Raw genomic sequence first — 13,386 nt, forward strand, 5'->3', positions numbered from 1 at the left:
TTATTTTCTATTTCGAACCTACAGGGGTTTTCACATAGCCAAGCACACGCCCATTTCCCTAGCCTGTGTCCTTCACACGACCTAGACACTCCCATGTGATCGCCCGTGTCTAAAAACTCAAGCATTCTGTTTATGATGTCAGCATGCATTTAGGGGCACACGGCCAAGACATATGCCTATGTGCTAGGCCGTGCCCTCCACACGGCTGACACACACGGTCGTGTCTCTACCCGTGTGTTTACTACCATGCATTCTGACTTTATTTTTAGGTGTAGGGGACACACGACCATTTTACACACCAATGGGGCAGTCCGTGTGTCACACACGACCTAGACACACTCCCGTGTGTCCAACTGTGTGGACCTTGTTATGTTGTTTTCCAAGCCTTAGGTCACCCTTTAATAACCCTATCCACTTATAGTTTTCAATAACACTTAACATGGTCTAATTATACTCTTAAATGACCTTAATGTGCTTCATTGCTTGTAAACCTCATCTCATCGATTTTTATACATGCTAGGTTATCCCCTTTATATTAAGGATTTCCATGACTTGTAACTCAATTAAGATTGGCGCGTTATCTTAACTCATTGCCAAATTGTGGCCTAACCACCCCATGTGATTTCGTCATATTATATATGACTAATTGTATCACACCATCTTTAATCATCACAAGAGCATTGGAACATAACATGCACAATTGGGTAGGTCATAACCTACACCAAAATGAGCCAATTTCCATGGCCATATACAAGTGAATATGTATTCTTTTATAAGCATTCATATTAGCTAATCAGATGACACATATAACAATATAACAAAAGCCCTATACATGCCACTGAACAAAATATCAATATCTATATACCAAAGCTAGACAAGATGATAGTGTGTTGACTCTCCAACCGTCTCCCAATCTTTGAGAGTCCACGAGAGTAAAACAGGGAAAAGAGAGGGGTAAGCATTTACATGCTTAGTAAGCCCGAATAACTGGAAATTAAACTTACCAATTAATTAGCATGCATCCATATTAGGCAATAAAACTAACAAGCAGGAAATAGTTTCTCTATCACATGCAGTCAAACCGACAAGTTAGTTCCATAATGATACACCGTGTAATTTGTCTTAGATGAACTCATCATCCAACATTTTCATTTTCATATCTTATGTTAATCCCATTGAGTTTCTTGGAAGTCTCGATGGATTATCCATTTTCCGTCAAGTCATAAGAGCAATCATCTCAAGTACATACTCCCGCGAACCTCACATTTTACGGTAGGATTACAAGTCCAGGCTAAATCCCCCGCAATGTAAACTCATAAGGTGATGTCGAGATTACCAGTCCAGGCTAAATCCCTTGTAGTGACAAACACTCGTAATGATCTCGGATCTGAATTACTACTCCAGGCTAAATTCAGACCCTAGTCGGATTACCCGTCTGGGCTAAATCCACAATGCACACATATTCTTCGGGAGGCTCGATCACTCAAGGAACACCCGTCCGGACTAGATCCTTTCTATATTTGAGATCAACGGATTACCCGTCTGGGCTAAATCCTTTTTTGCGACACATGTAGGATCTCAAGTCATGTAAGCCATGGTTTATCCATCGAATTTCCCTTTTTACTTCGACTGAGACATTTATTATCATATCATTATTATTAACACATTTCATGGATCTTCATGCTATCATTATAACCAATTATCATACATTCATAACACATGTAATTAGGCATATTAATAGTTTATTCGAACTTACCTGGTATCTATTTCAGTTTTGCGTCTCGGTTATTCTAAAACCTTTCATTTTCTTCGATCGACCTCTGAAATTTGTTCCTCGGGGTCTATAACAATAAAATGAATCATTAATACCTCACATTATTCTTTTCGAGTCTAAATTTCACCCCTGGACAAAATGATCGTTTTTCCCCTAACCTTTCACAATATTTACGATTTAGTCCCTAGGCTTGTATTATGAAATGCATGAATTTTCTACATTACCCAGGCCTAGCCGAATGTTCTTTCCTCTTATGACAGCCAAAATTTTCAATTATTTTACATTTCTACCACATATTTTTCACCTTTTGCAAAAGGGTCCCTTTAGGTTTTTTCATGAAAATCACCTAGAAAAAGATGTTTAACACACATCCAACTTTCATATTCCTCCATAAATCATCAAAGAATAAATATGTCACACATGGGTCACTTTACATACATGAACCCTAACTCAAAATATGGGTAGAAATGGAGAGAGTAAGTTACCGGGATTTCAAAAATACGAAGAGCATTAAAAAGGGGCCTTGGGAGCACTTACTATTGAGCTTGAAAAGTGAAGAAACCTTAGCTATGGTGGCTCTCAAATTTCGGCAGTAAGGTGGAGAAGATGAGCTGATTTTTGGCTTATTTTCCCATTTTATTTCATTAATTAGCCAAATGACCAAAATGCCCTTAAGCCCTTTCTTTCAAATTTCATCCATACATGCCCATTTTTGTCCAAAAACTTAGAAATTGGGCAAATTGCTCTTTAAGGACTTCTAATTAATAATCTAAAGCAATTTCATACAAATTGATTCTAGAATCCAAGTTTTGCACTTTATTCAATTTGGTCTTTAATTTCCAATTGAACACCTTACTCATAGAATTTCTTCATAAAACTTTAACACATGCATATTCTCATATTATAGACCTCACAATAATCATAAAATAAATATTTCAACGTCAGATTTGTGGTTTTGAAACCATTGTTCTGACTAAGCCCTATTTCGGGATGTTATAAGAAGCATAAGCTATAACTTTTCCTTCTTGCATCAAAACACATCCCAGACCATTTAATGACATGCCATTATAAATCACAAAATCTTTGCCCGATTCAGGTTGAACCAAAACTGGTGCTTCAGTTAACAGTACATTCAATTGTTCGAAACTCTACAAAAATCTTACTCGGGTCAACTCTAATACCTTCAGCTGAAACAATATGCCCCAAAAATCCAACCTCTCGAAGCCAAAACTCGCATTTGCTAAACTTTACAAATAATTGCTTATCACGTAGAGTTTGTAACACACCTCTCTAGTGCTCAGTATGTTCAGATTCGTCTCGCGAATAGATCAAAATGTCGTCAATAAATGCAACAACAAATCTATCTAAATACAATCTGAATATTCGGTTTATCAAGTCCATGAAAATTGCAGGAGCATTAGTTAATCCGAAAGGCATAACAAGGAATTCATAATGTCTGTACCTCGTTCTGAATGCAGTTTTCGGCACATTTAACTCTTTAACTCGCAACTAATAATAACTCGATCTAAAATCAATCTTTGAAAATATTGTAGCCCCTTTCAACTAATAAAATAGATCATCAATTTGACGTAAAGGGTATTTGTTCTTTATAGTCACTTTATTTAGCTGTCTGTAATCGATACACATTCTCATCATGCCATCTTTCTTCTTTACAAACAATACCGGTGCACCCCAGGGCAAATAACTCGATCGTGCAAAACCTCTATCTGTCAATTCTTGCAACTGAGCTTTCAACTCTTTTAATTTTGTTGGAGCCATTCTCTATAGAGCTATTGATATTAGTGTTGTTCTCGGTACTAATTCAATACCAAATTCAACCTCTCTGATCAGTGGCAAACCCGGTAATTCTTCTAGAAATACATCTGAAAATTCGCAAACAATAGGTACAGATTCAATCCTTGATTCAGACGCTTTTGTATCCAATACGTATGCAAGATATGCATCACAGCTCTTTTTCATACATTTCTGAGCTAACATAGACAATATTACAGTAGGTAACTCACTCGAATTATCAGACTCAATCTAAAGAATTTCACTGTTCTGACATTTCAATTTGATAATCTTTGGTCTACAATTCACAACTATATCATGCATAGTCAGCCAGTCCATACCCAGAATCATGTCAAACTCATCGAATGGTAGAAGCATCAAGTCAGCTAGAAAACAGTAACCCTGAGTCATCAAAGGACAATTCTTACAAATTTTATCGACTAAAACAAACTTGCCTAAGGGTTCGATACTTTAATTACAAACTCTATAGACTCGACATGTAAACTCTTTTTAAATACTAAATTCATACAGATATACGACTGGATTGATCCAGGATCTATCAACGCAACTATATCAGTATCAAAAAGAGAAAAAGTACTGGTAATAACATCTGGCGATGAGGCCTACCCCTATGTACGGAAAGCATAAGCTTGGGCAGGTGCGCATGCCTCAGATCTCATAGCAGAATCTCTCGTAGCATCTTAGTTACCACCCATATTTCTAGTGTTTCGAGGTGGTCTCCCTCTAGTAGTCGTATTACTTACTTTCGCAAATTGATCTCTTTCAGCTATATACTTTTCTAGACAGTCTTAGAGATAATAACCAAGAGATCCACATTTAAAACAAGCTCCGCTCATCATCCTACATTAACCGTAATGTTTCTTATTGCAATGCTTACATTCAGGTCAAACATTTCTAACACTACCTACACTAGCAACAGATGTCGTCTCAGGTTTAGAGCTAAAATGTCTAGCATCTCTATCTTTAATCGAAATTCCCGTAGAGGCAGTAGAACTAGGATGATATTCTCTAGATTTCTTTGACACTGACTGATGTACTTTGCCCGCAAATCTCTTTCTAAAGTCTCTAGCTTCAGAATCGACTTTTCTTTTTTTTTACTAAGCTCTTCGACTTTGCAAACTCTGTCTACTAGAATAACAAACTCTCTCAAGAATCCCAAATAACAGTCTAATTTCTTCATTTAATCCATCTTCAAACCTTTTACACATTATAGCCTCGGAAGAAACACAGTCACGAGCATATTTGTTGAGTCATACAAACTCTTTTTCATATTCTGTTATTGACATACGGCTTTGTTTCAATTCAAGAAATTACTTTCATTTCTGATCAATAAACCGTTGGCTGATGCATTTCTTTCTAAAGTCAACTTGAAAGAACTCCCAAGTAACTCTTTCTCGCGGAACCACAGATGTCAAGGTATTCCACCACTGATACGCAGTGTCTCTCAATAATGATACAACACATTTTATACATTCTTCAGGTGTGCAAGATAGTTCATCAAATACCCAAATCATGTTCTCAAGCCAAAACTCGGCTCTCTTAGGGTCATCGGTAACAATGGATTTGAATTCCTCAGCCTCGTGTTTTCGTAACTTATCAATAGGTGGTTTATTCAATCACAAAGGATCCATACTTTGAGGAACTACAGGGATCGATTGAGGAATAGGTGGGGGGTAGAGGTTGTTGAGCAGCCGGATTTGTACGAATGTATTGTGTAAACCATTCATTCATCATTTGAAAGAAGGCTTCTTTAGCCTCACCTTTGTGACTACTCGACACGGGTCGAGATTCAATAGGCACTATACCTGTAACACCCCCTACCTATGTCTGATGCCGGGACAGGATATGAGGCATTAACGGACTTAAATGTAAACAATCATACAAACGGGCCATAAAATTTCATTCATATTTTAAAACATTAAATCACATGCACATAGTCCCTTATTTGGGTTTACGAAGCCCAAAACATACTTTAGAAAGGGTTCGAGACTAAACCGAGAACTTTGGAAAGTTTTGGGAAAAATTTAGAAATTTTTCTCATGAAACAGGGTCACACACCCATGTCCTTAGGACATGTAACTCTCTGTTAATGATGTCAACAAATAAATTGAACCACAAGGCCAGGCCACACGCCCGTGTCCCCAGACCATGTCCCTCACACGGTTGAGACACACGGTCGTGTCTCATCCCGTGTAGTTAACTCTTAAGCTATTTTTCAAGCATTTTTGTTACCCTTACATGCACGCACATATACATGGATCCAATGGCATTCACCATCCTCAATTATGATACAAACATATCATTTACCTATCAACATGCATGTGTTACACATTCCCACATTAAGCCAAGACTAGCCATACCATAGTTATCTTTGTGCCAATTTATTTCAACTTATCATCAAACTTCCATGTTCAAAGCATTATTATTTATCTCCATATTACACATTTAATTCATGGTCATAAAACATGCATTCAACAAACATGACATATTGCCAACCATGCATGACAAACAAACATAATCATATCTTCACATCATAAGCAATAAATCATAACTTGACTAGCTATACTTACTAGCCATAATCAAAATGAGCCACATCTCATGGCCATATGCAATAGCTCAAAATAGGCCAATACATTTGGCCAAATCATAATAACACATGTCATAGAACTAGGTCCTTATACATGCCACTCACTTGATAATTCTAACATATGTAACAATATTCCAAAGGTATTGGCTTGATAGTGTGATGCTGCCTCTGACGATCTCCAACCCTGAGCCGACCTGACAGCACTAAAAGAAATGGAAAGGAGGGAGTAAGCTTAGAGCTTAGTAAGTCCATATGAAAATAATAAGAAAATTATCAACATGATTCCATGGAAATATAATCATAATTACACTTTTAATTATTTTCTGGTCATGCTATTTTCTCGAGTCATAGTTACTAAATTAGTTATATCTAGAGCTACAGAACTCCAAATTAAGATCCGTAAATTTTCCCTAAAACTAGACTTATATATCTCTTTTCCATAAAATTTCCAGAATTTTTGGTCTAGCAAATAAGTACAGTTTATTCTTCAAATTTACCCCTATTCTGCTACTTGACAGCTTCGACCTTTCTTTACTAAAAATTGATTATCTCATAGTACGGGTTTTTTTTAATGTTCCCGTCTATTTTTCTTGAAAATACACTCATTGAATATTTTAAAAATATAAATTATAACCCTAATTATTATTATATAATTTTTAATGATATTTCCAAGTCAAAACAGGGGATTCTGAAACCATTTTGACCCTGTCTCACAAAAATTCAAATATCTCATAATATGAAATTCTTTTACTTACACTATTTCTTCTATATGAACATAGACTCAAAACGATTTAATTTCATATCTTATTCAACCTCTAATTCAATTTCCTAGATTTTTTGTGATTTTTCAAAGTCACACAACTACTGCTGTCCAAAACTATTTTATTACAAATTTCACTCTTACTCCATTCCATCTTACCGAAAGTTCTCTCAACTATTGAGCACATTGCTCATAAATTTCCACAAACATATAACTGCAATTATTCATCACATGGTCATGTTCACATGTATTTTCCCTCAGTCGATTTCCCGTTGAACTCATTAAAATAATAACAGATACACTGTTGCCTGCACATATTACCACCCTTGTAACCGAAGCTATCTGGTACGCATAGTAGCCTACACTTAGTATTACACATGCGACCAACAATTCGGTACATGTAGTAGTCTGCACTTAGTACTACACACGTGACCTAACCATCTGATACACGTAGTAGCCTGCACTTAGTACTACACACGTGATTGAAGTTGTCGGGTACGTATAGTAGCCTGCACTTAGTACTACACATGCGACCTAACTATCTAGTACATGTAGTAGCTTGCACTTAGTACTACACACGTAACCTAAAACCATCTTAAACACATAGTAGCCTGCACATAGTACTACACATGTTTTCTCACAATGGATCATTCATATCATTTCTATTCCGAAGGTTCAACCGGGAAATTCCTCACTTTTCAACATTTAACAAACTCATTCATAGTCTATTTCGATTTGTAATTTACATCAAATGATCATTCTATAGGTAGCCACATCTCATATAATAACAAAATATAATAACATAAAAAGAATCGATATATTATTTACATACAAGCTTACCTCGAATGCGAGCATGGCTATTTATTCTGATTAAGTCCATACTCTCATTCATTCCCAATCTATGCCCGAATCTCATTTTCCTTGATCTATAATATCACATTTAGCTTAATAATTAGTCACATTATTCATATGGGTCCAAAAATCATATTTTTACAAATTTGCATTTTGACCCCTAAACTTTCACATATTTGCACTTTTCCCCAAGGCTAGTAAAACGATTTTTATCCAATTTCCTTGCATTTTAAGCCTAGCCGAATCATTTTCATAACTATAACAGCCCCTAGTTACCACTAAATCACACTTTTATGACAAATTTTGTAACTTTTGCAAAACGGTCCTTTTTAAAAATTTCACCAAAAATTACTTAGTAAAAGTCGTTTATTACACACCGAGCATTCATTTTCTACCATTAGACATCAAAACACATGCATGTCATCCATGGGTAAATTTTTAAACACAAACCCTAGCTCAAAATATGGGTAGAAATGAGTAGATCTTGTTACGAGGATTTCAAAAACGTAACAATCATTAAAAACAAGGCTAGAACGGACTTACAATCAAGCTTGGAAGCTTGAAAAACCCTAGCTATGTCTTCTCCATGCAAGTTTCGACCATGGGGTAGAAGATGGACAAAAATTGGCTTTTAGTTTTGTTTTTATTTCATTTTAATTACTAGATTACCAAAATGCCCCTAACTTAGAAATATTCTATTTCACCCATTTCATGTCCATTTTTATTCAACAAATTATCCAATGGTCTAATTGCCTTTTAAGGGCCTCCAATTTAAAATTTCATAACAATTAGACACCTCTAACATGTAGAACTCAACTTTTTCACTTTTACAATTTAGTCCTTTTGACCAAATTGAGTGCCCAAACGTCAAAAGTTTCGAATGAAAATTTCATGAAATCATCCCGTGAAATTGTAGACCATAAAAATATATTAAAAATATTTTACTGTGTTGAATTTGTGGTCCCGAAACCACTATTCCGACTATGCCCTAATTCGGGATGTTACAATCCCTTGCGCGGGAGCAGGCACATTACTCTCAACCTCATCAACTACAGCTCGATCAGGATTCATTTACATATATAAAAACACATTTGAATATGTCAGGAGTCATAACACTATCACAGTTTATATATATGGCATGTATAGCTAGACTCACATACGCTACGCTAATCCTAGAATCGACTAAACCGTAGCTCTAATATTAATAAATGTAACACCCCTCACTCGTATTCAATGCTGGATTAGGGTTACAAAGCATTACCGGACTTATAACACATATAAGCGTACTTTTCTCATGCATTCAATAAATTCATACAATTATCAATCAATCATAATCAATTTTTACCTTAAAATAGCCTACGAGGCCTTAAACATGCTTTAGGAGCGGTTCGAGACTAAAACAATAACTTATAAAACTTTCACGAAACTTTCAAAATTTTCTTAAACAGAGGACACATGCCCATGTGAGCAAGCCATATGTCTCACACGACCACCATACACGCCCATGTCACAAGCCGTGTGAAAATTGGGGGTACATACTGACTTGGGTCACACGACCAACCACACGCCCGTGTGTCTAGCCCGTGTGCCCTTCGAATTGGCCACACACGCTCGTGTGCCAGGCCGTGTGCTAGGCTATGCCAAACCTGTAGGGTATATTGACTTATGCAACATGGCCAAGTCACACGCCCGTGTGATAAGCCGTGGGGTATACTGACTTTTACCACACGGCCAGTCACACTCCCGTGTGTGAGACCGTGTGGAGCATACTAACTTCATTTAATTTCAACACCTGTGACAGCCCAAAATAGACCCTAGCAGGAATGTGGTTTCGGGACCACTAAACCGAGTCATAAAAATAATTAATTGTCATATTCTATGCTTACTATGTGTGTGCATGCATATGTGGAAATTTCATTCTCTAATTTTACCCATTTGTATGAGAAAGTATTAAATAGGGATCAAAGTGAAACATGGTGAAATACGATAGGCTAATTTTAAATGGCTTGTTAGTACATGTTAACAAAAAGGTGGAGTTGCATGTCAAATAATCCCCTTCCTAAGGAGGAGTGGCCGGCCATGACAAGGTTATGGGCAAGGGAACATGTTTCCAACATGTTTTGCTAGTGGTGTATGTAGGAAGTCATAAAATAAAGACTAGCATTAAAGAAAAAAAAAATGATGAGCATGGATGCCCCCCCCTTGTTGCCGTGAGTAAAGGAAAAAGAAAGGAAAAAAAAAATTGTCCATCCATTCTAAACACTTTGGCCGAATGTCCTAAAAAAAGAAAAGAAAAATTTGTTCATCCTTTCTCATCTTCTTGGCCCAAAATACTAAGGGAAAAGGGGGAGGATTTTTGCTTCATGCTTGGGTTGGAAGAGACCTAGAAGGAGATTTGGCTAAGTTTGCATCAAGATTAAGGTATGTATGAGGTTGTGTTGGGAGTTTCATGCATGGTTTGGTTGCTAACTTGATGTGCATGTTAGCCATGGCTCAAATCTTGGTTATGCCATGGAAATGGTATTTGGCCAAAGTTGTTATGGTGATAAAGCCATTGCATGCTAAGTGTGAGGCTTGATGATGATGCATGCAATGATGGATTGTCTACTCTTGAGTAAGATTTTGAGTTTTCTTTTTGTGTTTAACCATGATTGAAGTTGAAAGGAGCATGATTGTCATATTCGGCCATGATGCATTCATGAGCATGGTTCATGCTTCTTGCATGTTAGTTAAAATTTGTATTTTTGGATGGCTATGGACACCTTGAAATTTGGCCATGCTCATATTGTATATATATGTTTGCACATGATGTTTTGGCTATGAAGTAAGTGATGAATATATTGGTTTAAAGAAGAAGATGTGGAAGAATGCTTGTGAAATTGCAAGCACAATTGACCTAGCACACATATAAGTGCTTGATGCTATATTATAAGTTTTAATACAATGTGCAAAGCATTAACTAGTAAAATGCATGCTGTTTTTGTGAGGTATTAAGTGCAAAATTGGCCTCAACATGTACATGAATATTCGGCCTTGGGTAGCCTATTGAAGGCCTTAGCTTTTCCTTGATGCTCAAATAAATTGTATTGAATTGCTTGATGTAGTATAAAATGTGCATGACCATTGTGTATTCAAGCTAAAGAGTGGCCATATGACCATTTAAACTCCTTGTCATATTCGCCATAAGCAAGCACAATGAGGTTTTAATAAATTGAATTTGTTTGAATTAGCTCAAGAGCTAAGAGGGCCACAATTGGACAAGGGAAGGAAAAGGTGATCGAATAGCCGAAAAAGCCGTTCGACAACATCCGAGGTAAGTCCTCAAGAAGTGACCTTACTTGAATTATGTGAGATGAAGTATGGATGTGTATGATTATTGATTTATGTGTGTATGAGAAATTGAATGATACCCGCTAAGTCCCGGCGAATATGCTTGTGAATATATGTGCGTTTGAGCCTTAGTAACGAAAATGAAATATGTATGTCCAATGATTATTGATGTATGTGTACATGAGAAATTGAATGATATCCGGGCTAAGCCCAAGACAATTATGCTGGAAATTATATCCGGTTAAGACCAAGGCAATTGTGCTAGTGGCTATATCCGGCTAAGACCAAGGGATTCGTGCGAAGTTATTCTATCGGGGCTAAGACCAAGGCATTTGTGCACGTGATTATATCCGGCTATATTCAAGAATCTTGGGCTGGAGGTGAGTGTTGGTTGCTGTAATGAATTCAATTAGTACACTCGAAAAGCCCAAAGGATAAGGTACGTTATATGTGCATTGGAAAGTCGACATGTTTGAGCAACATTCGCTCAATCGACTAATGAATTTCAGTTATTGAATGGATTGATACTTTGTGAAAGTATATAATGATGAAGTGTGAAGTAAGAATGTGTATTAATGAAATGATGCATTTGGCTATGTGAATGTATTGCTGTAACTAGAGTTGATTATATTCCTTGAGACTTACTAAGCATAAAAAATGCTTACCCGTTACTTTGGCTCTCTGTTTTATAGATTTCGCCGATAGCAATCGGATTCGGGATCAATAAAGTCGAAGTCATCCACACTATCCATGCCTCTATTTTGGTATAAATTTTGGTTGAACTTTGAAATGGCATGTATAGGACTACCCTTGTTGGTTGAATATGTTGTGATGTATATATGCACGGCCATGCGAAAATGGCTCGTAAAAGTGAAGTATCGACTTAGACTAATTGTGGTTTGTATGTATATATTTGGTGTCATGATGTGGCTATGGCTTGGAAATGGGAATGTTGGTCATATGATCAGCCATTGGCATGGTTAAAATGATCATATATGAACCTATGTATGGCAAGACTAGTTGGTTCATGGAGACTACGAAATAGGTAAGACCTACCTTAAAAACAGATGCTGCCAGCTGCAGTGACGTGAATGTGAAAAATCACCAAAATTCGTAGGAATGGAATTAAATAGTGAATAAGCTATTTAAATGAACCTTGATGAGTCTATTTTCATATGGAAGAAACGAAATGGTCATAGGAGTTACATGTTAAGAGATATTAAAGCTGTTGTGAGACAGGGCCAGAAGGGTTTCTGGGTCCCCTGTCGCAACTTTAAAAATTTACTATAAATTATCCAGAAATAATTAGGAGACATATCTTATATTTACAGATTCCATTTTGAGTCTAGTTTCATTAGAAACAAACGGCACCAGCATTAAAGCCCTGTACAGAGAAATATTCAAGTTATACCGCTCGAAGGTCAGAGCAGTCGATCCCTGTAACATGGGTGACTTTAACTAATAAACTGTACCAATTGGCCTGACCAAAAATTCTAGAAATAAATCCATGGATGGATATATGAGTCTAAATTCAGGGAAAATTTACGAAACCAGTTTCGGAGTTTTGAAACTCGAGATATGATTTTTAAGGCGACAGTGACGCAGTTTTCCAGCCTGACTGGAAATGTCAAATGGATGGGCAAAACAAGTGAACTTGGCTTGTTAACCCCTCGTGTCCGACACCCCATGATGGTCTCGGGTTGGGTGTTACAATTTTATTGGTATCAAAGCCAGGTTTAGTCGATTCTAGGACTACCGTGATGTGTTTGGGGTCTAGCTATACATGCCATTAAATGATGAATCGATAGTGTGGTGATTTACGACAATTTGACTTTGTGTTTGTTTATAGCAATGGATCCCGATCCCAACCGAAAGCGATAGCTGATGATGTGGAGAGTGTGGCGCTGCTCCCGCGCAAGGGATAGCGCCATGGACTCTCAACCTATGGCCAGCAATCCTAATGACGAGGCTAGGCAAGCCTTTTATAGTGTGATGAACGAATGGTTTAATCAATACATTCGAACCAACACTACTGTTCCACAACCTCCATTCCCGACAAATGCAACCCCAAGACCTAAAATACCTCCGGTGGATCGACCAAATAAGGTCAAGTAAGCCACCAATCGATAGGATTCAAAACATGGGGCCACTGAATTTAAGGCTACGGATGATGATGATGCCAAGCGAGCTGAATTTTGGTTAGATAACACTATCCGGTGCTTGATGAGCTATCCCAGACACCCGATGAGTGCTTAAAGTGTACCATCTCCT

The sequence above is a fragment of the Gossypium arboreum genome, chromosome 8 (assembly GCF_025698485.1).
Source record: "Gossypium arboreum isolate Shixiya-1 chromosome 8, ASM2569848v2, whole genome shotgun sequence".
Classification (NCBI taxonomy): domain Eukaryota; kingdom Viridiplantae; phylum Streptophyta; class Magnoliopsida; order Malvales; family Malvaceae; genus Gossypium; species Gossypium arboreum.